The following is a 27,552-nucleotide window of genomic DNA, read 5'->3' as shown; positions in this document are numbered from 1 at the left end:
GGTCAGGAAGATCTCCCCAGGAGAAGGAAATGGCAACCCACTCCCATACATTTTTCCTGGGAAATCCCATGGACGGAAGACCCTGGAGGGCTACAGTCCATGAGGACACAAAGAGTCTGGCATGACTGAGTGACTTAACAGCCACACCAACATCCTGTTGAGTTAGAACTGCTTGTATGTTTTTCTCCCCCACCAGCTGATGGTCAGCTCCCTTCAATTTTGATGGTCAGCTCACCTCAATTTTGAGTCTGCCACCCTGGAAGGAAAAGTTTCTGGGAGTTATAGAGTAAAGTTTAGGAGAATAAGGTAGAGAAGAAGAGGAGGGGAAGTGAATGGCAGGAACATTGCAGAAGGTGGAGGAGGTGTTTACCATGGTCCTAATATGGACGAGGTGGAGGATGGAGTCGGAAGTTGAGGGAGCCTGGGAGAAATCTGTCTTCTTGGAAAAGTAAAGACAAACAGATGCAAAGGAAAATATTCCTTCTTTAGGATATTTTCCCTGATGAACATCACATATTTTAATTTGATAACATGTTTCATGTTCCCAATGGTATATGGGCTGCTTGAGGTCAATATTCAAATTATCCATCTTTGTATTGTCTTCAGTGTCTAGCATAGTGATGCATACAAAGTAGGTAGCCAATCAGTATTTATTTCATCCCTCTTCTACAGCTGAATAGGTTGAGTAATATTTAGATTGGTACAAAAGTAATTGCAGTTTTGTATTGTTGACCTTTGCCTTTTGATACTGAAATATGCTTTTAAATAAATGTGGTTATGCTATACATCATTTTAATGTGCACGTCTCATTTTATGTTTTGTTTCTATTGACATTACTTGCTATTTATTTTATATTTACTTTACACTAGGGAAATGATGTTAGACAAAAAGCAATTTGAGCTATTTTCTTATTCAAGTTCAAAATGGGTTGGAAAGCAGTAAAGACAATGCACAACACCAACAATGCATTTGGCCCAAGAACAGCTAACAAGTGTACAGTGCACTGGTGGTTCAAGAAGTTTTGCAAAGGAGGCAAGAGCCTTGAAAATGAGGAGCACAGTGGCTGGCCGTTGGAAATTGGCAGTGACCAACTGAGAGGATCATCAAAGCTGATCCTCCGAAAACTACATGAGAAGTTGCCAAAGAACTCAACATCAACAATTCTATGGTCATTTGGCACTTGAAGCAAATTGGAAAGATGAAAAAACTCAACAAGTAGGTGCCTCATGAGTTTAGAGAAAATGAAAAAAATCATCACTTTGAAGTGTCATCGTCTCTTATTCTACACAACAATGCACCATTTCTCAATCAGACTGTGACCTGCTATGAAAAGTGGATTTTATATGACTACCAGCAATAACCAGCTCGTGGCTGGACCAAGAAGAAGCTCCAAAGCACTTCCCAAAGCCAAACTTGCACCCCAAAAAGGTCATGGTCATTATTTGGTGGACCGCTGCTGGTCTGATCTATTACAGCTTTCTGAATCTCGGTGAAACCATTACATCTGAGAAGTATGCTCATCAAGTTGATGAGATGTACCACAAACTGCAATGCCTACAGCCAGCATTGGTCAACAGAAAGGACCCAATTCTTCTCTGTGACAATGCCTAACCACACAATCAACACTACAAAACTTGAACGAATTGGGCTACAAAGTTTTGCCTCATCCGTCATATTCACTTGACCTCTTGACAACCGACTTGTTCAGTCGCTAAGTCATGTCCCATCTCTGCGATCTCATGGACTGCAGCACACCAGGCTTCCCTGTCCTTCACTATCTCCTGGAGTTTACTCAAACTCATGTCTGTTGAGTCAGTGATGCCATCCAACCATCTCATCCTCTGTCGCCCTCTTCTCTTGCCCTCAATCTTTCCCAGCATCTTTTCCAGCAAGTGAGCTGTTCGCATCAGGTGGCCAAAGCATTGGAGCTTCAGCCTCAGCATCAGTCCTTCCAATGAATATTTAGGGTTGATTTCCTTTAGGATGGACTGGTTGGATCTCCTTGCTGTCCAAGGGACTCTCAAGAGTCTTCTCCACCACCACAGTTCAAAGGCACTAATTCTTTAGTGTTCAGCCTTCTTTACAGTCCAACACTCACATCTGTGCATGACTACTGGAAGAACCACAGCTTTGACTATATGGAGCTTTGTCAGTGAAGTGATATCTCTGCTTTTGAATACACTAGGTTTGTCATAGCTTTTCTTCCAAGGAGCAAGCATCTTTTCATTTAATGGTTGTAGTCACTGTCTGCAGCTCTTTTGGAGCCCAAGAAAGAAAATCTCAGTTTACACTTTTCCCCCATCTATTTGCCATGAAGTGATGGGACTGGATGCCATGACCTTTGTTTTTTGAATGTTGAGATTTAAGCCAGCTTTTTCTCTCTCTTCTTTCACCTTCATCAAGAGGCTATTTAGTTCCTCTTTACTTTCTGTCATTAAAGTGGTATCATCTGCATATCTGAGGTTGTTGATATTTCTCCCAGCAACCTTTTTTTAAATTAATCAATCTATTTTAATTGGAGGCTAATTGTTTTACAATATTGTGGGTTTTGCCATAGAAAGACATGAGTCAGCCATAGGTGTACATGTGTCCCACCATGCCACCTCCCTCCCCACCCTATCCCTCTGGGTTGTCCCAGAGCACCAGCTGTGTGTGCCCTGTTTCATGCATCAAATTTGTACTGGTCATCTATTTTACAAATGGTAATATACATGTTTAAATGCTATTCTCTCATATCATCCCACCCTCACCTTCTCCCATATAGTCCAAAAGTCTGTTCTATACATCTATGTCTCTTTTGATGTCTTGCATATAGGGTCGTCATTACCGTCTTTCTAAATTCCATATATATGCATTAACACACTGTATCGGTGTTTCTCTTTCTGACTTACTTCACTCTATATAATAGGCTCCTGTTTCACCCAGCTCATTAGAACTGACTGAAATGTGTTCCTTTTTTTATAGCTAGGTAATATTCCATTGTGTATATGTACCACAATTTCCTTATCCACTCATCTGCTGATGGACATCTAGGTTGCTTCCATGTCCTAGCTATTGTAAACAGTGCTGCAATGAACATTGGGGTACAGGTGTCTCTTTCAATTCTGATTTCCTTGATGTATATGCCCAGCAGTGGGATGGCAGTTCTATTTCCAGTTTTTTAACGAATCTCCACACTGTTCTCCATAGTGGCTGTACTAGTTTGCATTCCCACCAACAGTTTAAGAGGGTTCCCTTTTCTCCACACCCTCTTCAGCATTTATTCTTTGTAGACTTTTTGATGGCAGCCATTCTGACCGGCGTGAGACGGTACCTCATTGTGGCTTTGAATCGCATTTCTCTGATAATAAGTGATATTGAGCATCTTTTCATGTGTTTGTTAGCCATCTGTATGTCTTCTTTGGAGAAATGTCTGTTTAGTTCTCAGTCCCATTTTTTGATTGGGTCATTTTTTTTTTCTGGTATTGAGCTTCATGAGTTGCTTGTATATTTTGGAGATTAATTCTTTGTCAGTTGCTTCATTTGCTATTATTTTCTTTCATTTTGAAGGCTGCCTTTTCATGTTGCTTATAGTTTCCTTTGTTGTGCAAAAGTTTTTTAGTTTAATTAGGTCCCATTTGTTTATTTTTTGTTTGTATTTCCATTACTTTGGGAGGTGGATCATAGGGGATCTTGCTGTGATTTATGCCAGAGAGTGTTCTGCCTATGCTTTAATATAAATGTTTTATAGTTTCTGGTCTTATTATCCCGGCAATCTTGATTTCAGCTTGTGAGACATCCAACCAACTACCACCTCTTTAAGTATCTTGACAACTTTTTGCAGGAAAAATTTTTTGTGTGTGAGAAAGCTCGTTCACAACCAGCAGGAGGCAGAAAATGCTTTCCAAGTGTTTGTTGAATCCTGAAACTTGGATTTTTACACTACAGGAATAAACAAACTTATTTCTTATTGGCAAAAATGTGTTGATTGTAATGGCTCCTATTTTGATTAATAAAGATGCGTTTGAGCCTAGTTAAAATGATTTAAAATTCACTGTCCAAAACCACAATTATGTTTGCACCAACTTAAAAGAAACTGTCTTAAGACTTGCACTATGAAAGTTTTCTTGCTTACATCCTGGTGACCATCCCCTAAGGTGGAACAGAGAGTACTGACAAGTGGAAAGCAATTATAAATGTATCAGAAATAAAATCTTTTTCTTTGAAATAAACGCTTTTTCTGGAAATTTTCTGCCTTTTGGTAGGCCGGGGAACATTCTTCTATATCAGATGGAACTACAGCACATTATGACTGTAGACTCCAAGTTGTATAGGTGAATTTTATTACTATACCCTGAAGAGCAGTTATTATAAGAGTAGGTTTAAAATGGAGTTTTCAGTTTTCTTTTTTTGCTGCACAAAATTAGCTTATTTTGTTTTCTAAAAAACTCATGCAGCTCCACAGATGAGCTTATTTCTGGGTCCTCAGTAGGACATCTATCTAAGATAATGTCTGTTTAAGATATTTTCCATCAATGAAAGTGTATGTTGATTTCATAATTATTAGTTTAAGTTTCTCTTGGGAGTAGTTATAACTCTGAAGGTTGAAAAGATCCTTATTAAAAACTCTTTTTAAAAAAAAAAAACCCTTCTATTTCTAAAAATGGTTTCCTTTTCCATTTTGGAAATAATTCTAACACTAGCCATCATGTTTCAGAAAGAAATGATTTTTCAGAAGCATTTAGATGTACGTAGCAATGTAAATATTTTTCATTAACACAAATTGTTTACCACAGCTGGAAAGTCATGGACAAAAAACAATAAAAAAAAAAAACTCTTGGAAAATTTCCTTCACATTTCAATTAGTCTGTATCCATCTTGAGAAACAGCGCAGGCATAGGAAGAGGAGATGGTTAAGAATGTAGATTGCTGATATTAACAGGAGACTTTCAATCAAAACAGACACAAATATGAGTTGATAACTGAGGTTAAACTGTTACATAAATGCTACCTCATTTAAATATCTGAGGGAAGGGCTTAGATAAATGAACTTCTATGAGACAGTTCTTCAGAGATGAAAATGGTAGCAAAGCAGCTCAAAATGATTCATGCCCCTCAAACTGTGGGAAAATAATCTATCTGGTTTTGACCAATTAATTTGCTAGATACTGATTGCTTCATTATTTCAAGTATAACTCATAAGGGTTAATGGAGATTATCTAATTTTTAGCCACCAGTTCCTTAGATAACAGACACCAATATCTCATAGCATGCAACAAATTAAACTAATTTGATAACAGAGTGCCTGATGAACTATGGACAGAGGTTTGTGACACTGTAGAGGAGAGAGGGATCAAGACCATCCCCATGGAAAAGAAATGTAAAAAGGCAAAACGGCTGTCTGAGGAGGCCTTACAAATAGCTGTGAAAAGAAGAGAAGCAAAAAGCAAAGGAGAAAAGGAAAGATATTCCCATTTGAATGCAGCGTTCCAAAGAATAGCAAGGAGAGATAAGAAAGCCTTCCTCAGCGATCAATGCAAAAAAAATAGAGGAAAACAATAGAATGGGAAAGACTAGAGATCTCTTCAAGAAAATTAGAGATACTAAGGGAATATTTCATGCAAAGATGGGCTCGATAAAGGACAGAAAAGCTATGGACCTAACAGAAGCAGAAGATATTAAGAAGAGGTGGCAAGAATACCCAGAAGAACTGTACAAAAAAGATCTTCAAGACTCAGATAACCACGATGGTGTGGTCACTCACTCTAGAGCCAGACATCCTGGAAGGTGAAGTCAAGTGGGCCATAGAAGGCATCACTACGAACAAAGCTAGTGGAGGTGATGGAATTCCAATTGAGCTATTTCAAATCCTGAAAGATGATGCTGTGAAAGTGCTGCACTCAATATGCCAGCAAATTTGGAAAACTCAGCAGTGGCCACAAGACTGGAAAATGTCGGTTTTCACTCCAACCCCTAAGAAAGGCAATGCCAAAGAATGCTGAAACTACCACACAATTGCACTCATCTCACACGCTAGTAAAGTAATGTTCAAAATTCTCCAAGCCAGGCTTCAGCAATATGTGGACAGTGAACTTGCAGATATTCGAGCTGGTATTAGAAAAAGCAGAGGAACCAGAGATCAAATTGTCAACATCTGCTGGATCATCAAAAAAGCAAGAGAGTTCTAGAAAAACATCTATTTCTGCTTTATCGACTATGCCAAAGCTTTTGACTGTGTGGATCACAATAAACTGTGGAAAATTCTGAAAGAGACGGGCATACCAGACCACCTGACCTTCCTCTTGAGAAACCTATATGCAGGTCAGGAAACAACAGTTAGAACTGGACATGGAATAACAGACTGGTTCCAAATAGGAAAAGGAATATGTCAAGGTTGTATATTGTCACCCTGCTTATTTAACTTATATGCAGAGTACATTATGAGAAATGCTGGGCTGGAAGAAGCACAAGCTTGAATCAAGGTTGCCGGGAGAAATATCAATAACCTCAGATATGCAGATGACACCACCCTTATGGCAGAAAGTGGAGAGGAACTAAAAAGCCTGTTGATGAAAGTGAAAGAAGAGAGTGAAAAAGTTGGCTTAACGCTCAACATTCAGAAAACTAAGATCATGGCATCTGGTCCCATCACTTCATGGGAAATAGATGGGGAAACAGTGGAAACAGTGTCAGACTTTATTTTGGGGGGGCTCCAAAATCCCTGCAGATGGTGATTACAGCCATGAAATTAAGACACTTACTCCTTGGAAGGAAAGTTATGATCAACCAAGACAGCATAAAAAAGCAGAGACATTACTTTGCCAACAAATGTCTGTATAGTCAAGGCTATGGTTTTTCCAGTGGTCATGTATGGATGTGACAGTTGGACCATAAAGAAAGCTGAGTGCAGAAGAATTGATGCTTTTGAACTGTGGTGTTGGAGAAGACTCTTGAGAGTGCCTTGGACTGCAAGGAGATCAAACCACTCAATCCTAAAGGAAATCAGTCCTGAATATTCACTGGAAGGATTGATGCTGATGCTGAAGGTCCAATACCTTGGCCACCTGATATGAAGAACTGACTCACTGGATAAGAAAGACCCTGATGCTGGGAAAGATTGAAGACAGGAGGAGAAGGGAACAACAGTGGATTAGATGATTGGATGGCAACACCGACTCAATGCACATGAGTTTGAGCAAGCTCCGAGATTGGTGATGGACCGGGAAGCCTGGCATGCTGCAGTCCATGGGGTCATAGAGAGTTGGACATGACTGAGAGACTGAACTGAACTTAAGGAAGACGTAATACTTATCCTTCTCAAACTATCCAAAAAAAATTGAAGAGAAAGGAAGGCTTCCAAACTCATTTTGTGAGGTCAGCATTACTATGATACTAAAACCAGACAAAGATACACAAAAAAGAAAAAATTACAGGCCAAGATTCCTGAACATAGATGCTAAAAATCCTCAACAAAATATTGGCAAACCAAATTCAAGAATACATTAAAAGGATCAAACATCTTGATCAAGTAGAATTTTTCCCAAGGATGTGGGGATGGTTCAATATTCTCAAATCAGTCAATGTGATTCACCACATTAACAAAATAAAGGATAAAAATTATGTGATTCCCCTTCAAACCACTCTGTGAGCTGCCGCCGGGAGCCAAGTGTGTGTGTAGAAAGAACCCTGCCAAGTACTACACCTTGTTCAGTCGTAGTTACTGAGGCATAAAACAAAACCCCAGCTCCTACCCTCCTCACTTTTTAAAAAAATAATTGATACTAATCTTCCCAGATAGAGACAGTTTTATTATTTTTTTAAAAATAGAAGTTCTAAAAGGAAGTCACAAGACACAAAGACCTATTCTTATGCCTAAATCAACAGTGGAAAAAAGATTTTTCTGTAACCAGCCCCAGTAATAAATATCATGAACTAAAAAAAAAATTATGTGATCATCTCAATAGATACAGAAAAACATTTAATAAAATCCAACATCTATTAGCAATAAAAACTGTTAACAAAGTGGTTATATATCTCAACATAATAAAGGCCATATATGACACACCCTAGAGAAGGGAATGGCTACCCACTCTATTATTCTTGCCTGGAGAATTCCATGGACAGAAGAGCCTGGCAAGCTACAGTCCATGGGGTCACAAAGAGTCAGACAAGATTGAACAACTAGCACTTTCACAACACACCTACAGCTAACATCACACTCAATGGTGGAAAGCTGAATGCATTTCCTCTAAGATCAGGAACAAGAGAAGGATGCCACTCTCATCACTTTTATTCAAAATAATATTGTAAGTCCTAGACTCAGCAGTAAGAGAAGAAAAAGAAATAAAAGGAATTCAAATTGGAAACCTAGAAGTAAAATTGACACATTTACAAACGACATGATACTATATAGAAACTATGAACTCCACCAAAAAACTATTAGAACTAATAAATAAATTCAGTAAAGTTTCAGGATACAAACAATGTACAGAAATATGTAGTGTTTCTATACACTAATAACAATCAAAAGAGGAATTAAGAAAACAATCCCATTTACAATTGCCTCATAAAGAATACAATACCTAAGGATAAATGTAACCAATGAGGTGAAAGATCTGTACTCTGAAAACTGCTGCTGCTGCTGCTAAGTCGCTTCAGTCATATCCGACTCTGGGCGACCCCATAGATGGCAGCCCACCAGGCTCCTCTGTCCCTGGCAAGAATACAGGAGTGGGTTTCCATTACTCTGAAAACTGTAAGACATCAATGAAAGAATTGAAGCCAACATAAATAAATGGAAAGATATACCATGTTCATGAATTGGAATAATTAATGTTAAAACGCCTATCTTACCCAAAGCAATCTATAATTCAAAGCAATTCCTATCAAAATGCCAATGGAATTTTTCACATAACTAGAAAAAAAATCCTAAAATTTGTATGGAAGCATAAAAGATCCTAAATAGCCAAAGCAATCTTGAGAAAGAAGAACAAAGCTGGAGGTAAAATTATACAACAAAACCATAATAATCAAAAAACATATGGTACTAGCATAGAAACAAATGCATAGATCAATGGAACAAAATAGAAACTCCAAATAAACCCAGTTTATGTAGTCAATTAATCTTTAAATAAGCCCATGTTTACATAGTCAATTAATTTTTGACAAATGAGGCAAAAATATAAAATGGGGAAAAGATAGCCTCTTTAATAAATGGTGGCGGAAAAACTGGGCAGCTACATGCAAAGAACTGGACTGGACTATTTTCTTACACTATATAAAAATAAACTCAAAATAGATTAAAGAATTAAATGTAAGATCTGAAACCATAAAACTCTTAGGAGAAAAAAATAGGCAGTATGATCTTTGACATTAGTCTTATAAAAAAAATTTTATCACCCAGGCAAGGGCAACAAAAGCTACGTTAAATGAATCTACAACAAATTAAAAAGCTTTTGCACAGTGAAGGAAACTATCAACAAAACAAAAAAGTAACCTACTGAATGGGAGAAAATATTTGCTAATGATACATCTGATAAGGGGCTAATATCCAAACTATACAAAGAAATTACACAACTCAATATCCAAAAAACAATCCAAGTAAAAAAAAGAGCAGAGGACCTGAGTAGGCATTTCTCCAAAGAAGACATACTGACAGCCAACAGACACATGAAATGATGATCATCATCACCAATCATCAGGGAACTGCAAATCAAAACCACAGTGAGATATTGCCTCACACTGGTCAGAATAGCTATTATCAAAAAGACAACAAAAAACAAGTGTTGGCAAGGATGTGGAGAAAAGCAAACCCCTGTGCACTCCTGGTGGGAATGAAAATTGGTACAGCCACTATAGGAAACATAGTGGAGGTTTCTCAAAAAATTAAAAATAAAACTACCATATGATCCAGGAATTCCACTTCTGGATATTTTTCAAAAGAATACAAAAACACTAATTTGAAAAGATACATGCATTTCTATGTTCATTGAAACATTATTTACAATAGCCATGAAATGGAAGCAACCTGTGTCCATCACTAGATGAATGGATAGAACATCTGTGTTCCTGTTGACGGATTTTAGGACACTGGGGTGATTCAGTGTCTCAAGCTAACTCAGGCCAAAGCAGGAACTCCTAAGATAATACTTCCTCAGATCTCAGTGATGATTTATTGTGACTGTGCTGCTAAGTATGGTTATCATCTTGATTTTACACACTTTCATCAGCCTTTTTGGAGAAGGAAATGGCAACCCACTCCAGTATTCTTGCCTGGGGAATCCCACGGACAAAGGAGCCTGGTGGGCTACAGTCCACAGGGTTGCAAATAGTCGGACACAGCTGAGCGACTAACACACAACACACACAGATGAATGGTAAAGAAGATGTGGTATATTCTCTCTCTCTCTCTCTTTATATATTACACATACACACACACACACACAGACACCTATCATGGGGCATGGGTATGAATTCATTGCATAACAAACTGATAAGATTAGCCTCAGTCATTGCCTAAACTGGTATATTGCTTTTAGGTAATAGAAGAGCTGGCATCACTTATTAGAACAGGATAAGACCTCACCTTTCCCATGGTAATATATAAGGAATTTAAGAATTACCTGTTCTTTAACTAGAAGTGTTGATTAAAATCCTGGTTCCCCTATCATACAGTAGCTATGATTGTATGGTATTGCATGGTAAGACATTAATCATATGATCTTGAGAAAGTTACACACCTCTCTGAATCTCAGATTCCTTGGCTATAAAATGTGACTAGTAATCATGACAATTACATATGATACTGTATGTGAAAGTTCCTACCACAAGGCTTAAAAGAGTCAACAAATACTGAATACCTTCCATTACCACCGATCCCACGCCCCCCAACCCATCCCATAATATGACAGTCCAAGAGACAATACTGAACCAGCACTTCAGCAAAGCTGACCACATTACAAAACAACATACTTCACCATTGGAGAGTAGGACTCTCCATATTAACAGAACTCTGTAAATTCCAGTATGGAGAAAACTTCCTTCCTGGAAGTATTACAGGAGAAACTACTTCTTATAGAACAGGTTATGGGACTTCCAGGTACTTATGACTAAACTCTTTCTCTCTTTTAAGGAGACATCACTCGGCATCATTATGACCAGAGGACTTATCAGTTGAGAGCAGTTGGTTTCCCAGTACCAATATTAATCACTCTACCAGTAGGCAACTAACTCAAGAAGCAACCTGGGCCTCTCATATCAGGCCTCTCTAAGACATAAATCATTGATAGCAAAGACTAATAAAGAGCTTAGTTCACATTGGGCACCATTTAAAATGCTTTAGTTGTATTAACTGGTAATCATTTTACATTTGAGAAAAATTAAGGCTCAGAGACATTAGATAACTTAAGCTTACACAGAGATGGGATATAAATCCTGGCAGGATGGCTCCAGGGTCCACACTTCTAAATTTTCTACTGTACTGTCTATACTACTATGACCATTCTGTAACTGAGCACTCTGCCAGGTAAGCCACATGTTTAGCAGAGAAAAGTAAAATAGACTTGTTACCCATAAGGACTTTATAATATAAAAGATAAAATTTCAAAAGACATAGATATACCATAGCTCCAGACACTGCCTAAAGGGAATGGTTTGGACAGCAGATGTGATAGGAATTCAGAGGAAATGAGAAAGGATTTCATAGAGAAAGCTGAGCTTAAGGAGCAATGTTTTGCGCCTGACAGACTTTTCTAAAATGGCTTTCCTCTCATGGTATGGCTCTCTTAATGATTAATGTGGTTTACTGAACAGTTGATTCAACAACCAAGAAGAGCATCATTGCTGGGATGATTAATTAGCTGTAATGAAGCTTGGTTCCCTCATCTAAACTATACATTTCTATTCTTCTCCAAGATTGCAGCATAGCTTTTTATATAGCTTGTGCTTTCTATGTTTAATTTGACTTTAATAAGCCTTATCCAGGACTTTTTGGCTAATAATCAATACCATTCTACCAATAACTTTAAAAATCTACAACCCCCCCAAATCTTGACTCTCTCTATACTAATATTTGATGGCAGGTTGCTATGTACCATGGTTTTTACAAATGTGTATACTGACAGAGCAAAATTTGAAATTCAATTTGTACTTCATTCGAGATAAAAAGGATTTCTGGACAACACTGCCTACCTACCTTTGCCATATTCAAATGACAATGGCTTAACTGCCATCTTGTGGCAAACAACACACACTGTTAAAAAAAAAAAAGTATTCAACATTTCACAGTAAGAGTCAAGATTTCCAATTTAATGTCTTCTTAATGGGTGGTTCTGTATCTCTTTCACCTGTCCTTAGGATTGGATGGTTCTGTATCTCTTTCACCTGTCCTCAAGATAAACATTTTCTATTTTTCCTGGTCTGAGATTTGTTGTATGCCAGAGTAACTTCAACATCTATACTTCAGTAGTTCTTTTATGACACCAATTTTGTTCTCTATGAAAAAAAGACCTTCCACTGGTTGGATAAATGCTTATAAATGCACAAGAATTTAATATTGCCCTTTTTTTGAGACAAACAATGAAGAAGTAGAGAAGTAGTGGAATATGAGACCATTATCCACACCCCCTCTCACACACAGGGTTTTTTAAACAGCATTGTGTACTTCATGCTGAAAGACGACCAATTAATTAGTAACAGTAAATGAAATCTACCGTCACATTTTACTTCCAGTGATTTTATTTTCACTGTTCCTGAAGTTGGTCAATTCAATTTTTGAGCTTTTTAAATATGTGTTGAGAACAGCCAGATTTCCACCTCTCACAAACTTTGATTTGCCCTTGGGTCTACTTATTTATTCCAACCTTTAAGTTAGTACTTACATATTTAGATCTTAGCTATACCTCTGGCTAGAGAACGTATGAAGAAGAATATGCTTCAGAATCAAGTTTGTTTTGTTGAGTTGCTGTGAAACCAAGGAAGGCAATATGCATTCATAATTAAGTGTACTCTTTGTGGACTCAGATTATTTAAATCTATATCCTGAATCCCACTTTCTCTTTACTAGCTATTTGACCTTGGGCAAGTCACTTAACATTTTCATGCTTTCTATTCCACAAATGTAAAATGGGTATCATAATGACATCTACCTCATAGGGCTATTGAGAGGATTAAATGAGTTAACACAGATTAAAGTTCTTTGAGCAGTGCCAGAGAGTGAGCATTCAAAAAAATGAATTATTATGACTTGTTATTGACTGCTTATTGTTAGACTTGCATATTTTAAATAACATTAGTTTTGTTTATGCCTTTTCGTCTCTCTTAAATCAGGTCATTCTGCTGATGTCTCACTCTCAATGTTCAATCATCTTGGCCTCCTTTTAATTGGTATAGCAATTGTTTATTGAGTCCCTAATATGTGGTCACACTTAATTCTAAGTACTGGAGCTACAAGAGTGAAAAGGACAGGCAATGTCCTGGCTCAGCTCACAACTGAGATGGTATTGGATGATAAATAGATAAATTCATGAACAGCTTAACTTCAGGAAGTAACTTGTACTAGAAAAAGTAGGACAGGGCGATATAATAAGAAGTAAGGGAATCAGAAAATATAAAGACTCCAAAATAATTCAGATTATCTACAAAGTCAAAGGAATAAAGAAGTCATAGGAAACGAGATTAGAGATGGAGTTAAGGACCAGATAACACTGGACTTCTAGAGCATATAAAGGACTTTAGATTTTATTCTAAGTGCAATGTAAATCCATTAGAGGTTTTTAAAGCAGGGAGTTACATGATCCACTGTATGTTTGCTTTTGAAAATATAATATTTTCTGTTCCATCATTTTAAAAGCTGACAAAACTTATCTTTAGAGAATGAAGCATATATATAAATAAAAATAAATGTCAGAGATGACAAGAGTCCCTTCCTCAAGATGAGTTGCATTTACACCCATAAGTTCCTTGAGATACCTCTTTATAACAAATTCCCCCTTTTGTCCTTAAGATATTTTTCAATGTTTTCCGCTGATTTCCAACCAGCCAAAATATTTCTAATTACTTCACTCTACTACCTCTAAACTTGCAAAATTCATCCTCTCTGCCTTTCTCAAATTACTGATTTCACCTTTATTTCCCTTAAAAACATTTCCCTGGGGACTTCCCTGGTAGTTCAGTGGTTACGACTTTGCCTTGCAACGCAGGGGATGCGAGTTCGATCCCTAGTCAGGGAGCTAAGAGCTCACATGCCTCTGGGCCAGGAGAAAGCAAAACATAGAGCAGAAGCAACACTGTAACAAAAATTCAATAAAGACTAAACAATGGTCTACATCAAAAAAATATTTTTAAAAAATTTCACTGAAAAAAATATGGTCTTCTAATGTCCTACAAGTTCAAAGCATCTGAATCTACAGTCCTTTTTTTCTCCTTCTTTTTGATTAACTGCACGGCTTGTGAGATACTGACCAGGGATTGCACCTGAGCCACAGTAGTGAAAACCACCTAACCACTGGACCACCAGGGAATTCCCAGAATCTACAGTCTTTTGATGACACTCCTATGTATTCTTCTGTCTTTTTCTGTGACAGAACTAAGAACCAAAGGATTAACAAATATAAGGCACATTGGGGTGCTGCAGACTGTGGGAAACTGATAAAATGTCAAGTAATGGGAATAGACCCCGCCATAGAGAAGAAACGTGCCCTCCAAGTAAATAAAATAACAGTCACATGGCATGGATGAGCTGCTGACACAGTGATATTAATGGATAAAACAATTTCTCAGACATAACAGTACAACCACAAGGTGTTAAGGAGTGTGGTATTCCAAGGTCTAAGCTGGCAGGTAGCACCAAAGAAAGTCTGGTAGCTGGTAACAGGGCTTCAGTCACAAGGATATAGCTTGGGGTTAGCATGGACAAGAACAAGGCAGGGTCTCCATCCCTCAAGATTTGATAGCTTATCAGAAAAGTCTTAGGGACCAGGTAGAGACCTAGTTACTTGCACTAGGATAAAAGTTGGGAAAGAACTACAATCAAGTTTGCCTTAATATTAAATTCCTCATGTCTTATGTAACAGCTTGATGTACTTGTCCCAAAGCAGGAGATATGCATGTATCTACAATTGGTAGGGGACTGAGACCAGAGACCCAAAATGTAGCACAACTTACTATATTGCCTTCATTTATGAGTTGAATATTGATGGGGAGAGCAACTTCAAGCAGTGAATACTCAATCTATTTGTAGCTTGAACTACTGTTCTCCTTGGTAAGGGTCAATTTTTTGAGATGCAGACCTATTCCCTAACAACTCAAGTGAGACCAACGAATAGCTTCTCAGAGGCACTAAACACTTCCCATTTGATAATGTTTTTCGTCTCAAGTCATGGAAACTAATGCCTTTATAGAAAAGCAAGAAAGGAGGTCTGTGTGCACAGGGAATCAGACAGGTCACTGAACACATTGCTGGCCAAACAGCTAACTGCATAATAAAGTAGTTCAGAGTAACATCACTGAGAAATTGCATTTTTATACCCTATCTTCCTCAATCTAAAGGGACTTGAGGCAAAGTGAAACCAATACATGGCCTCAAACAAAAAGCAAAATCTAATGTTAGCTTTCAAGTCTCAAATTAATGTTTATACTTACCTCCTCTCAAAATGCTGCTGCTTCAGTCAAGCAAGTAAACTTTTATGATCTTAGTGGAGCTTTCTAGTTTAAGATTAAAAGAAAAATGTATGTTTCAAATGAGTTATTGACTTTCTGGACCAGAGCAAATCTTTCTGATCTTACAGTGGTTGGGCTTCTTTCCTAGGTCTTTGCAAAAGGGACTGAAACTTGCTATGAAATGCTGTTTTTTACTTTCAACTATGCCTAATGCCAAAATCACTGAAGTGCCCGAACAAATATTACAAAAGTCAGAACAGATTCTATATCCTCCATTACCCTACAATTGGAGAGAGTCACACAGAGATGGTGAAGTAATCTAAACCACGTAGCCTTGAAAAGCTAAATGTAAAATGTTGACTAGGTGAATACTGCAGAAGTTTGAGGCCTCTCACTTTTGGTGTCAGGGTCAACACTTTCAAGGAATCTTTGCTTAGTGACTCTTCCATTAAAAAGCTTTATTAATCACATAAAGGCTGCTTCCTTGATTTCAGTATTGTATTTCCATCATACTCATTCTGAAATCACTAGGAATGAATACATTGATGCTGAATGCTTCTAGAGACGACACATTACAGTTTAAATTAGAGCCAATCCAAATGCATGAACATTGCTTGGAGATCCTATTACATACTCCATCTCCCATTCCATTGAGGCATTATTCCAAACCCTAACTGTCCTCCAGAGGGCCTGTAATCAGTGCTGGTTCCATAATTTGCAGGTCCCAGTGCAAGATGAAAATGCAGGACCATTTATTCAAAAAGGAAGATAAAAGCATTTTTCTTTGTTCTGCAGTTTCTGTCTCAACTTCTCAAGATGTTCTTTTCATTTTTAATTTTTATTGGAATATAGTCACCTAACAATGTTGTGTTAGTTTCTGCTGTATAGCACAATGAATCAGTTTTAGGTATATATTTATCTCCTCTTTTTTAGATTTCCTTCCTATACAGGTAACCACAGAGCATTTAGTAGAGTTTCCTGTGCTACACAGTAGGTTCTCATTAGAGATGTTCTTTTAATTACTATAAAACGCAGCACTCCCTTAGGTACAGAGATACTCCCAGGACACTCATAGCAGTATGAGTGTAGACAATCATAGTTGCCCAGTCCCCTGCCCCATCGCTTAAGGAATGGGATGTGCACACCTGACCCCCACCCTTCAACATGCCATACCCGTGCCTTTGTCAATGATGGATGGTGGCAGCAGAAACTGGGCAGAGGAGTGGACAGGAAAGGATCAGACCTGGGGAGGCAACTGGAGGCAAACCATGCCTGGGTTGAGTCACTTCTGATCCAGTGCTCCAAAATCAGAGCAATGCTCCACTTTCTAATTGGAATTTGCTTACAAAACAAATTCAAAAGTAAAATGATCAAGAATTTCAGGATAGCAATCACAGAGTACAAAACTCTAAGTGCAGAACCCCCTTCTAAATAGGGGCCCCATGTGGCTGCATAGGTCACTCTGCGATGAAACTGACTTTGGCCCTAATACACCCTTGCCCCACCACAAAGAAAATAGAGGTATTTAGGCATGGATTTCTTCACTTTCTCAATCTGCCATCAACAAAGATAGCAGTATCCTATACTCATCCTTTCTTCTCACCATTTCATCAAGTGGCATATGCTTCCTCCTCGTCAAAGCTAATTCATTTAGATGTGCTCTGTGTCCCATCCAATTATCATTTCCTCCTATATTTTCCTCTGTCAAAATTATTTACTTTCCTAATTTTCAAATCTTCCTCCTTCTTGGCTCTTTTCCTCCAGGTTAGAAGTATATTTAATCATTACCACATCTTTAAAACCCTCTACTGACCCTGAATATCCTTCTAACTATCCTATTTCTTTAACTTTCTGCAGTCATGGCTCTAGAAATAATAATTTATCTTGAAAATGTACCCCAAATCTGGCATCCTTTAACTATCTCCATTATTCCCCTAGTCCAAGCCAGAATCATCTCTTTCCTAAATTACTGCAATACCCTGCCAATTAGTCTGCTGCTGCTGCTAAGTCGCTTCAGTCGTGTCTGACTCTGACTCCACAGACGGTAGCCCACCACGCTCCCCCGTCCCTGTGATTCTCCTGGCAAGAACACTGGAGTGGGTTGCCATTTCCTTCTCCAATGCATGAAAGTGAAAAGTGAAAGTGAAGTCGCTCAGTCCTGTCCGACCCTTAGCGACCCCGTGGACTGCAGCCTACTAGGCTCCTCCGTCCATGGGGGTTTCCAGGCAAGAGTACTGGAGTGGGTTGCCATTTCCTTCTCCGGGCTAAGTAGTTTATTTGCTTCCAATTCTTGCATTTCTAGAATTCATTCTTCACAAAGCAATCACGGTGATTTTTTTTTCCAAATATAAGTCAGGTCCTATCAATCTTCCACTCTAACCCCATGGCAGAAACCATCTATGGGGTACTTTTTATACACACAAGGTTTTAAGTTTTATGTAGTATTATTAATCAATTTTTTCCTTTGTGATTTCTTCTATTAGTTTATGCTCAGAAAGTTCCTTCTCAGATGTAGTTAAATAAATATTCATCTTTTCCCTTGGTTTAAATTTTTTTCTTCATATTCAAGTATTTAATTATATATTTAATTATATATTTAATTATAAACTGATTTTTCAAATATTTAAACAATTGTACCAGCAACACTTACTGAATAACCCTTCCATTGCCCCTACTAATTCATGAGGTCATATTGGTCATATTCTAAATTCTTCATAAAATCAAGGGTTTTGTTGTTGTTGGTAATGGTAGTGGTAATGGTGGGGGTTGTTTTTCTGCTAGACTATTTATTTCCATTGATGCAAATACTGATTCTTATACCTGTTCCACATCTTCTCAGCCACTGGGGTTTGAAGTGAGGCAGGAGTGGGAATGGGATGAAGTTAGAAAATGTGATGTGACAAGGTCTCTCTCCTTTTAAGAATTTCCTTGGCTCATCTCACTGTTTATTCTGCCAGATGATCCTTAGAATCTTTTCATACCATTCCAATATAAATTCTTCAGGAGGTTGGAATAAAAATTGCATTGGGCTCATAAATTATTTTGAAAATAATTTAGCAATTTAAAACTATTCACTGTTGCTGTCCAGAATTATAGCCTGCTTGTGAATTTGTCTTCTTAAATAGCTGTCTTTTTTTTTTTTTCCACACAAATCTTAAGCCTGGTTAGGTAAACTTAATTTTAGGTTTTTAGTTTTTTGTTTTTTGTTTATCTAATCCTGGAAAACAAACTTTCTTGGTAATATTTTCTAATGAGGTTTTGGAATTTAAGTGCAAGCTATTGATTTTATATGTGTGTCCAACTCTTTGTGACCCTGTGGACTACAGCCTGCCAGGCTCTGACATCCATGGAATTCTCCAGGTAAGAATACTGGAATGGGTTGCCATTTCCTCCTCCAGGGGATCTTCCTGACCCATGGATTGAACCCACATCTCCTGTATTGGCAGTCAGATGCTTTACCACTAGTGCCACCTGGGAAGCCCCTTACATGTATATATGTCCACCTTATTCTTATTCACTCTTATTCTAATAATTTTTAAGTTAAACTTCGTAAGATATTTTTCAGAGAACAATGATATAATCTATGAATAATGAAAATGCTTTCTGCTTATTTTCAATAGCTTTACTTGTCATTTCTGTTTCATGGTATATTGTTCTTACTAGAGCTTCCATAATGTGATGACAATAATAATAAAATAATAAAAATAAATGATAATAATAATAACAGCAGTAGCAGGGATAGAAGTCATTCTTATATTGTTTCTGACATTAATGACTTTAGTATTTTACCTTCTGAATAATTGCAGCAAAATAATCTGAACTCCAGTCAGTTCAGTTCGGTCGCTCAGTCGTGTCTGACTCTTTGTGACCCCATGAACCACAGTACACCAGGCCTCCCTGTCCATTACCAACTCCCGGAGTCCACCCAAACCCATGTCTGTTGAGTCGGTGATGCCATCCAACCATGTCATCCTCTGTCATCCCCTTCTCCTCCTTTCCTCAATCTTTCCCAGAATCAGGGTCTTTTCAAATGAGTCAGCTCTTCACATCAGGTGGCCAAAGTATTGGACTTTCAGCTTCAACATCAGTCCTTCCAATGAACACCCAGGACTGATCTCCTTTAGGATGGACTGGTTGGATCTCCTTGCAGTCCAAGGGACTCTCTAGAGTCTTCTCCAACACCACAGTTCAAAAGCATCAATTCTTCAGCACTCAGCTTTCTTCATAGTCCAACTCTCACATCCATACGTGACCACTGGTAAAACCATAGCCTTGACTAGATGGACCTTTGTTGACAAAGTAATATCTCTACTTTTTAATATGTTGTCTAGGTTGGTCATAACTTTCCTTCCAAGGAGTAAGTGTCTTTTAATTTCATGGCTGCAGTCACCATTTGCAGTGATTTTGGAGCCCAGAAAAATAAAGTCAGCCACTGTTTCCGCTGTCTCCCCATCTATTTGCCATGAAGTGACGGGACCGGATGCCATGATCTTAGTTTTCTGAATGTTGAGCTTTAAGCCAACTTTTTCACTCTCTTCTTTCACTTTCATCAAGAAGCTCTTTAGTTCTTCTTCACTTTCTGCCATAAGGGTGGTGTCATCTGCATATCTGAGGTTATTGATATTTCTCCTGGCAATCTTGATTCCAGCTTATGCTTCCTCCAGCCCAGTGTTTCTCATGATGTACTCTGTATATAAGTTAAATAAGCAGGGTGACAATATACAGCCTTGACGTACTCCTTTTCCTATTTGGAACCAGTCTGTTGTTCCATGTCCAGTTCTTTTTCTATTAACATATATTCATCATAAACACACCAATCTATTAACTAATGATGGGAATATAGTACATATTTTTCTCAGACAATAACTTTTTATTGATATATACTATACAAACCATAAAACTTACTTTAATTGGAAAATTTGGTTGTTTTTGGTATATTTACATAGCCATGCAACAGTAACACTAATTCCAGAACATTTTCATTATCCTCATAAGAATTTCCATACACACCGGCAGTCTTTACCAATTAGCCCCTAGTCCCAACCCTGGCAATCGTTAATCCACTTGCTATCTCTATGGATTTTCCTATTCTGGACATTTCATATAAGTGGAATTATACAATACAAGGCCTTTTGTTTCCAACTTCTTTCACTTAGCATACTTACGAGGTTCATCAATGCTGTAGAATGTATTAATATTAGTGCTGCATACATTTTTATAGCTGAGTAATACTCTACCATATGGTTTTACCAAATTTTCTTTACCTGTTCATTCTTTGATGGATACTTGAGTTGTTTCCACATTTTGATGGTTATGAATAATGCTTCTATCAACATTCGCATACAAGGTTTTGTGTAACTATATTTTCAATTCTCTTGAGTATATTACTTAGGAAGGCTTTTTTTGTCTGTTTGTTTCATTAGGGACTTAGTGTATTCCTCAAGATTTTATAAGATCATATTCCTGTAAGTAGAAATAGTTTTACTCATTTCTTTATGATCTGGGTGCCTTTTGTTTCTTTTTCTTGCCCAATTTTCCTTGCAAATTCACCACTAAAATAGAGGTGGTGGGAGTGGACATCCTTGTCTTCTTCCTGATATTGTGGCATTGTCAGGGGGCACTCTCAGTCTTTGGTCAAGTATGATGTTATCTGTGGGAATTTTGCAAATGCCCTTTATCAGGTTCAGCGATTTCCCTTATATTCCTAGTTTTTATCGTGAAAAGATAGAAGATTTTTGTCAGGTGGCTTTTTCTATCTATTGGGATGCTTGTGGGCTTTTTATTTTTTTATTCTATTGATATGATGTACTCTATTGATTTGGCATATTAAACTAACAATTCAACCAAACAACCATGGTTTAGATAAATCCTCACTGGTCAAGTATACAAGCTTCATACAATATATATAATCACATAATATATAACTATATAAATAAATGATTATATATAAATATATAATATATATGATTATATAGTATACACAATACATATAATCCTTATATGTTTCTGGATTCTGTTTACTAGCATATTACTGAGGATTTTTGTGTCTATATTCATAAGGAATATTGGTTTACAATTTTCTTTTCATGTGATTTTCCTGTCTAGGTAATCTGGTCTTATAGAATGAACTGACACATATTTCCTATTCTTCTACTATTAGAAAAGTTTGTGAAGGATTGCTTCACAATTAATAATGTTAATTCCTCCTTAAATATTTGGTAGGAATCACCAGTGAATCCCTCTGGTCCTGAGTTTTTCTTTGTGGGATGCTTTGATTACCAGCTCAATTACTGTATTTGATATATACATATACATTTTCTATTTCTTCTTGAGTCAGTTTCAATATTTTGTATTTAAGAAAATGTCTATTTCATCAGTTATCCAATTTGTTGGCATATAACTATTTAATATTCCCTTATAATCTTTTTTATTTCTGAAAGGTTGATAGGAATTTCCTATTTCATTCCTGGTTTGAGTCATTTGAGTATTTTTATTTTTCTTGGTCAGTCTATCTAAAGTTCTGTTAATATTGTTGATTTTTCATTCAAATTTTGGTTTCTTTGATTTCTCTCATTTTTAAATTTTCTATTTCCTTTATTTCCATTCATACTCTTCCTTTTGCTTATTTTGGATTTAGTTTGTTCTTTTCCTAGTTTCTAAAGGTGAAAGCTAAGGTTAATAACTTGAAGTAAATTTCCCTCTAGTTAAACCTTTAGTTAAACCTCTTAAGTTTCAGTATATATATTTAATTTTTCACTCACTTCAAAGTAATTTCTAATTTCACTTATGATTTCTACTATGACCCACTGGTTACTTTAAAGTGTGTTATTTAATTTTCACATATTTGTGAATTTCCCAAAAATTTTTTGTTGATTTCTAATTTCATTCCATTATGATTGGAGAACATTATATCATATCAAAAATTGAATTTAACTGTGGTTTTTCTGTGGACCTACAGGGCAAGATTTGTTGATGGTGGTATGTTACTTATTTACTGATATTTCTGAACTAGTTCTGAAAAGTCTATTATCTTTCATATGCAGCCACTGAACTCTCTGCTTGGTTAGCTTAGTGGTCAGCTAATGATTAGACAAAGATTTCATTAAGCATTTGAACCAATAAGTTTCCCAGTCTTTGCCAGGGGCTCTGTGTGCATGTTAGGGAAAAATATCAAGACTCAGGCTGCTTTAGTTTTCATTTCCTGCTTATGCAGAACCTCAAGATCAGCCAGAGTTGAAAGCTTAGTGTCTTCTCAGATCTTTCCTGAGCATGTGCACAGTTGCACAGGGCCTTGGGCATGCACACAGGCTTCTAAATTTCCAGGATTGCGTCAAAGCTTTTCAAAGCCCTTATGGACCTCATTCCCCAGCTTTTCTTTTTAAACTTCACGGTTAGTTTATTGTTTGCCTCAACTGTTATCCACAACCTCAGGCAGCTGCAAAGTTAATTACTTCCCTGTAATTGGTTTCAGCAATTACCCCTGAGGAAAAGGCTTTTCACACTGGGTTAGCACTGGGTCAGGTCAAATGAAGATAAATCTTAAAACTGGGGTTATCTATGAAACTGACAGACGAGTCAAATAATAGCAATTTGCCGAAAGTGGGGGTTTGAAAGTTCCAATCCCATTCTGACTGCTCCAATGGCTGCTGAGCTGTCGGTTTTCACCATGATTTTGGGCTTTGGGGTTTAGAGGCTAACAATGGAGATTGGGAGAGGAATTTAAGAACAGGGTATGTTAGTATGCCACAAGGTTTACTGTTCTTACCAAGATTCAACTATTTTTCTTGAATAAACACAGTAGAGAATGATCCAAACATGTGATTTATATCCAGAGTCCTGAAAAAGTTGATTCTGACAATTTGTTGTCAGTGTTCTCATTTTGTCATAGTGGAGAGGATTTTCAGAGTTTCTTTGTCTGCCATTCCCACTGACATCACTCTACTTGTTTTACTTTTTGAGAGAACAATTTTAACCTAAATTTTATTTTTTAAAAATACATGTCATGTAAATCCATGGCTGACTCATGTCAGTGTATGACAAAACCCACTACAATAGTGTAAAGTAATTAGCCTCCAACTAATAAAAACAAATGAAAAAAAAATACATGTCAGAAATATTCATGAAATATCATTAGAAAATAAAGCAGAAAAATTTTAAATCACCCAAAACATTACCTTCTATTTTTAATATTTGATGTATATAAGAGATGTCAAAAGTATTTCATCTCAAGTGCCAATTTTAGTTGATTTATAATAACTACATTGAAAATGGGATCAACAAAGTTTTTGAGACTGTACCTAGGCTTGTGTGCATGCATGCTCAGTCATTCAGTCATGTCCGACTCTTTGCGACCCCATGAACTGTAGCCTGCCAGACTCCTCTGTCCGTGGGATTTTCCAGGCAAGAATACTGGAGTGGGTTGCCATTTCCTTCTCCAGAGGATCTTCCCGCCCAGGGATCAAACCTATGTCTCCTGCATCCCCTGCATTTGCAGGCTGATTTTTTTACCACTGAGCCACCTGGGAAGCCACGTAGGCTTGTATGAACAGCTTGATTAGTTATGTTTGCCATGAATGTGAAACAAGAAGGGGCAGAAAGGTGCTACAAATTTGTTATCTTTGGCAAATATGTTCAACTATTTGCCTTATGTGAATGCATAATAATTTTCCCCCCAACAATGAAATATTATGATGTGCATGTTACCTTCTTTTTCCACATATCTTCTTTTTCACTTAGTAATATATAGTGATTGTTTGTGTCAGTTAATATCTATATCTGCATTTTTTAAACATAGTGATTAATTTTGCTTATCCTTTGTTATTCAATTTGCTTTCAATTTTTACCTGTAAAAATAACACTGTGATGAAAAGCTTGCATGCAACCTTTGTACCTTAGATAAATCATTTCCTTCAGACAAACTTGTAGAACTGAAATTGCTGGTTTAGAATGTATTATAATTTTAACATTTTTATTTATATTATTCAATGTCACGCCATAAAATTTGTAGCAATTTATAATTCTACCAGCAGCATATTAAACTGATACCCTAAAACTTTATCAACATTGTATGGCATCATTATTATAAATTTTGTCATATGATAACACAAAGTGATTCTTTTATTTTCTTATTTTTCATTTCTTTATTAATGATCTTGATCTTTTAAAAAACTTTTTGTTATATTCATCTTCCCTTTTGGAAGGGCCTATTTTGATGTACTGGAAGATTAATCTTTTTCTAATTGTCTTGAAACTATACTAGCTATATATTTTAAAAATTTATCTTGTATATGTAAAAACACATTTTTCAACTTAAAAAGTTTTTCTCTTAGAATTTAACAGTAAATTAAAATTGCTCTGGAATGAAAAATAATTTTTTATAAACTCTCAAAGTATAAATTTGCATAATCCTGGCACTCTTTATTTCCCATTTGTCTACATGTAGCTTAAACAGAATTTATTATTATTCAAAATTATTTTATTTCTTGCCAAAATAAAAGCCTCACAGAGACTTTTAAGCTATTACTACCACATTATTGGACTGATGATCATCACTGTCTTTTAGGGGAGGAAATGTTTTGTTTCATTAGTGTATCCCAAGTAACTAGAAAAGTGTCTGGTATTTAAAAAGCTACTCCATCAACATCTGTTGAATACTTTGACAGATAAATGATATAATAAATATTTAGGCACAATTACAGATTGCCTTCTTCCTTACTTTACATAGCTATGTGTAAGTATACAGTTTTCCTCTTGTTTTTGTCATCATACTAAACAAATTGCTTTACAATTTAATATTTTTTCCATAAATTATAACTTGAACATCTCTCCATTAAATTTTGATCTCCCTTATTTTTCTATAGTGAACATGGATCATTATCCATTGAACCATTCTCTATTGACATAAATTTCCCACACAACATTTTGTTATCTAAAATTATGCAACGAATATTCCTCTGTGTATGTATCATATGTCAGTATTTCTATAGGATAGATTCATCTTTATGTGAAATTTTGTGTCAATGTAACCCAAATAGCTCTTTAAAAGTTTTACTAATTTACTCTGCCACAGAGGGCTGATATTCCACTGTTGTATACTTGTGGAGTGCACTGGCTAGTGTCTATCATTGGTCTGAGCCAGTGTCACATAAATTATTAATTTATTCAGCATCATCCCTGCTCCCCACAAAAATTATACAAAAGTTCCTTTCCCCCACACACTTATCCACACAATCTTTTAAGTTTTTAAATCCAGTGGGTGAAAAATAAGACCCATTATTGATTCAACTTGACTGATTCAATTATTGATACCCCCAATATGATTGATTCAATTATTGATATCCCACGTCCAAGGTAAGAGAAACCCGGGTAAGACAGTAGGCGCTGAGAGAGGGCATCAGAGGGCAGATAGATGGAAACCACAGTTGCAGAAAACTAATCAATCTGATCACATGGACCACAGCCTTGTCTAACTCAGTGAAACCAAGTCATGCTGTGTAGGGCCACCCAAGATGGATGGGTCATGGTGGAGAGTTCTGACAGAATGTGGTCCACTGGAGAAGGGAATGGCAAACCACTTAAGTATTATGGCCTTGAGAACCCCATGAACAGTATGAAAAGGCAAAATGATAAGATACTGAAAGAGGAGCTACCCAGGTTGGTAGGTGCCCAATATGCTACTGGAGATCAGTGGAGAAATAACTCCAGAAAGAATTAAGGGACAGAGCCAAAGCAAAAACAACACCCAGTTGTGGATGTGACTGGTGATTGAAGCAAGGTCTGATACTGTAAAGAGCAATATTGCATAGAAACCTGATATGTTAGGTCCGTGAATCAAGGCAAATTGGAATGGGTCAAGCAGGAGATGGCAAGAGTGAACATTGACATTTTAGTAATCAGCAAACTAAAATGGACTGGAATGGATGAATTTAATTCAGATGAACATTATATCTACTACTGTGGGCAAGAATCCCTTAGAAGAAATAGAGTAGCCATCATAGTTAACAAAATGGTCCAAAATGCGGTACGTGGATACAATCTCAAAAATGACAGAATGATTTCTGTTTGTTTCCAAGACAAACCATACAATATCAGAGTAATTCAAGTATATGCCCCGACCAGTAACGCTGAAGAAGCTGAAGTTGAATGGTTCTATGAAGACCCACAAGACCTTTTAGAACTAACACCCCCAAAAGATATCCTTTTCATTACAGAGGACTGGAATGCAAAAGTAGGAAGTCAAGAAACACCTGGAGCAACAGGCAAACTTGACCTTGGAGTACAGAACGAAGCAGGGCAAAGGCCAATAGAGTTTTGCCAAGAGAATACACTGGTCATAGCAAACACCCTCTCCCAACAACACAAGAGAAGACTCTACACATGGACATCACCAGATGGCCAACGCCAAAATCAGATTGATTATATTCTTTGCAGCCAAAGATGGAGAAGCTCTATACAGTCAGCAAAAACAAGACTAGGAGCTGACTGTGGCTCAGATCATGAACTCCTTATTGCCAAATTCAGACTTAAATTGAAGAAAGTAGGGAAAACCACTAGACCATTCAGGTATACCCTAAATCAAATCCCTTATGGTTATACAGTGGAAGTGAGAAATAGATTTAAGGGACTCTGATAGACATAGCACCTGATGAATTAAGGACGGAGGTTTGTGACATTGTACACAAGACAGGGAGCAAGACCATCGCCATGAAAAAGAAATGCAAAAAACCAAAATGGCTGTCTGAGGAGGGCTTACAAATAGCTGTGAAAAGAAGAGAAGCAAAAAGCAAAGAAGAGAAGGAAAGATATACCCATTTGAATGCAGAGTTCCAAAGAAAAGCAAGGAGAGATAAGAAAGCCTTCTTCAGTGATCAGTGCAAAGAAATAGAGGAAAACAATAGAATGGGAAAGACTAGAGAT

The 27,552-nt window shown here is 37.0% G+C and overlaps 1 long non-coding RNA gene across 1 annotated transcript; it reads right to left on the bottom strand.

Annotated features, from left to right (window-relative positions):
- Nucleotides 1-1,218: 1,218 nt before the first annotated feature.
- Nucleotides 1,219-25,187, bottom strand: LOC122435977. The gene is made up of 3 exons (XR_006267756.1): nt 25,176-25,187; nt 17,690-17,693; nt 1,219-1,347 (listed from the first exon to the last, which is right to left on the bottom strand). It is a non-coding gene; the product is annotated as an uncharacterized LOC122435977 (long non-coding RNA).
- Between the last annotated feature and the right edge of the window lie 2,365 nt (nt 25,188-27,552).

The sequence above is a fragment of the Cervus canadensis genome, chromosome X, assembly GCF_019320065.1.
Source record: "Cervus canadensis isolate Bull #8, Minnesota chromosome X, ASM1932006v1, whole genome shotgun sequence".
Classification (NCBI taxonomy): Eukaryota; Metazoa; Chordata; class Mammalia; order Artiodactyla; family Cervidae; genus Cervus; species Cervus canadensis.
Note: the sequence above shows the minus strand (reverse complement) of the source record. Positions and strands in the feature narration are given on the sequence as shown.